Source organism: Rousettus aegyptiacus, unplaced genomic scaffold (assembly GCF_014176215.1).
Source record: "Rousettus aegyptiacus isolate mRouAeg1 unplaced genomic scaffold, mRouAeg1.p scaffold_m13_p_8, whole genome shotgun sequence".
In the NCBI taxonomy this organism is placed as follows: Eukaryota; Metazoa; Chordata; class Mammalia; order Chiroptera; family Pteropodidae; genus Rousettus; species Rousettus aegyptiacus.
Window position 1 is genome coordinate 91718455 of NW_023416311.1, and position 851 is coordinate 91719305.

The 851-nt window shown below is 45.9% G+C and overlaps 1 pseudogene; it reads left to right on the forward strand.

Annotated features, from left to right (window-relative positions):
* The first annotated feature begins 228 nt into the window (after positions 1-228).
* LOC118607519 lies at positions 229-352 on the forward strand (annotated as a pseudogene).
* Positions 353-851: the final 499 nt, after the last annotated feature.

Here is an 851-nt window from a genome sequence, read left to right on the forward strand (position 1 = left end):
GGGGCAGGGAAGGGTGCTCCTCTTGGCTCTCACAACCGGATTGTTTTGCAACTCACTCCTTTTTGGCCTAACTTGATTCCACCTATAGATCATTTTCTTGGATTCATGAAAGTTTAGAGCTGGGAAGGACTTAAGCGATTGTTTGCTGCCATCCTGTGGCAAGATTTCTCTCTCTCCAGATAAAGCCATCCTGGGCCCGCAGTATGAAAAAAAAAGTAGTAATAACATGTCTACGGCCATGCCACCCTGAATGCGCCCGATCTCATCAGATCTTAGAAGCTAAGCAGGGTCCGGCCTGGTTAATACTTGGATGGGAGACCACCTTGGATGGGAAGACCAGGTACTGTAGGCATTAAAACAAACAAACAAAACAACAACAAAAACCCCAAAGTAATAATAACGTCCATACTAACAATAGCCAAAGGTGACAGTAAAAATACTTCACGATTGCTGAACCACAGATGCTAACCAATCAAAGGTGCCACCGTGATAACGACTGGCGTACTGATTTCCAGCTGTATTTCAGCTCTGGGAATAGCTGCACGGTATCGAGCACATTTGAGTGCTAGGTCTTACCTAATTCAATCCCCAGAAAAGCCCATGAACCCAATGATACTGGTCCAGAGTTGGAAATGTTGGGTTTAGAGAAGCGAACTTACTGATTTAGGACACATGGTGTGTTAAGTGAAGGCGTGTGGTTTGAACTAGGAGCTCCTCGCTTCAAAGCTTGTGCTCACTCTGGAGCGACTCACTGTCTCATAAGCACGTAGCTGGGACAAGAAGGGAATGGAGAAGCATCTGCTTGGAGTCCGGGAGTTTGACACATGTGGGTGATGGACCATTTCCATTTT